Below are 2,385 nucleotides of genomic sequence, written 5' to 3'. Positions count from 1 at the left end.
CTAAGTTGAAAGATGTTAGTAGCAATGATGCGGATTGGATCCGTGATTTGAGGATTATCCTCATTGCTGCACAGAAGAATTATGTCCTTGATGCACCGCTAGGTGACAGACCGATTGCAGGAGCAGATGCAGACGTTATGAACGTTTGGCAAGCTCGATAAGATGACTACTTGATAGTATAGTGCACCATGCTTTACAGCTTAGAATCGGGGCTTAAAGGACGTTTTTGAAACGCCACGGAGCATATGAGATGTTCCAAGAGTTGAAATTAGTATTTCAGACTCATGCCCATGTCGAAAGGTATGAGACCTTTCACAAGTACATTGCCTACAAGATGGAGGAGAATAGCTCAGCTAGTGAGCATGTGCTCAGAATGTCTGAGTACTACAATCACTTGAATCAAGTGGGAGTTAATCTTCCAGATAAGATAGTGATTGACTGAGTTCTCTAGTCACTATCACCAAGTTACTAGAACTTCCTGATGAACTATAATATGCAAGGGATAACAGAAACGATTCCCAAGCTCTTCGTGATGCTGAAATCAACGAAGGTAGATATCAAGAAAAGCATCAAGTGTTGATGGTTGACAAGACCACTAGTTTCAAGAAAAGGGCAAAGGGAAGAAGGGAAACTTCAAGAAAAACGGCAAGCAAGTTGCTGCTCAAGTGAAGAAGCCCAAGTCTGGACCTAAGCCTGAGACTGAGTGCTTCTACTGCAAAGGAAATGGTCACTGGAAGTGGAACTGCCCTAGATACTTGGCGGATAAGAAGGATGGCAAAGTGAACAAAGGTATATTGGATATACATGTTATTGATGTGTACTTTACTAGTGTTTATAGCAACCCCTCGGCACTTGATACCGGTTCAGTTGCTAAGAGTAGTAACTCAAAACGTGAGTTGCAGAATGAACAGAAACTAGTTAAGGGCGAGGTGACGATGTGTGTTGGAAGTAGTTCCAAGATTGGTATGATCATCATCGCATACTCCCTATACTTCCGGGATTAGTGTTACACCTAAATAAGTGTTATTTGGTGTTTGCGTTGAGCATGAATATGATTTGATCATGTTTATTGCAATACAGTTATTCATTTAAGTTAGAGAATAATTGTTGTTCTGTTTACATGAATAAAACCTTCTATGGTCATACACCCAATGAAATGGTTTGTTGGATCTCGATTGTAGTGATACACATATTCATAATATTGAAGCCAAAAGATGCAAAGTTAATAATGATAGTGCAACTTATTTGTGGCACTGCCGTTTAGGTCATATTGGTGTAAAGCGCATGAAGAAACTCCATGATGATGGGATTTTGGAATCACTTGATTATGAATCACTTGATGCTTGCGAACCATGCCTTATGGGCAAGATGACTAAGACTCCGTTCTCCGGAACAATGGAGCGAGCAACTGACATATTGGAAATAATACATACTAATGTATGCGATCCGATGAGTGTTGAGGCTCACGGCGGGTATCGTTATTTTCCGACCTTCACAGATGATTTGAGCAGATATGGGTATATCTACTTGATGAAACATAACTCTGAAACATTTGAAAAGTTCATATAATTTCAGAGTGAAGTGGAAAATCATCGTAACAAGAAAATAAAGTTTCTACAATCTGATTGTGGAGGAGAATATTTGAGTTACGAGTTTGGTCTTCATTTGAAACAATGCGGAATAGTTTCGCAACTCACGCCACCTGGAACACCACAGCGTAATGGTGTGTCCGAACATCGTAACCGTACTTTATTAGATATGGTGCAATCTATGATGTCTCTTACCAATTTACCACTATCGTTTTGGGGTTATGCATTAGAGACAGTTGCATTCACGTTAAATAGGGCACCATCTAAATCCGTTGAGACAACACTATATGAACTGTGGTTTGGCAAGAAACCAAAGTTGTCGTTTCCTAAAGTTTGGGGTTGCGATGCTTATGTGAAAAAGTTTCATCCTGATAAGCTCAAACCCAAATCGGAGAAATGTGTCTTCATAGGATACCCAAAGGAGACAGTTGGGTACACCTTCTATCACAGATCCGAAGGCAAGACATTCGTTGCTAAGAATGGATCCTTTCTAGAGAAGGAGTTTCTTTCGTAAGAAGTGAGTGGGAGGAAAGTAGAACTTGATGAGGTAACTGTACCTGCTCCCTTATTGGAAAGTAGTTCATCACGGAAATCTGTTCCTGTGACTCCTACACCAATTAGTGAGGAAGCTAATGATGATGATCATGTAACTTCAGATCAAGTTACTGCCGAACCTCGTAGGTCAACCAGAGTGAGATCCGCACCAAGAGTGGTACGGTAATCCTGTTCTGGAGGTCATGTTACTTGACCATGACGAACCTACGAACTATGAGGAAGCGATGATGAGCCCAGATTC

Source organism: Aegilops tauschii, chromosome 2, assembly GCF_002575655.3.
Source record: "Aegilops tauschii subsp. strangulata cultivar AL8/78 chromosome 2, Aet v6.0, whole genome shotgun sequence".
NCBI lineage: Eukaryota > Viridiplantae > Streptophyta > Magnoliopsida > Poales > Poaceae > Aegilops > Aegilops tauschii.
Note: the sequence above shows the minus strand (reverse complement) of the source record.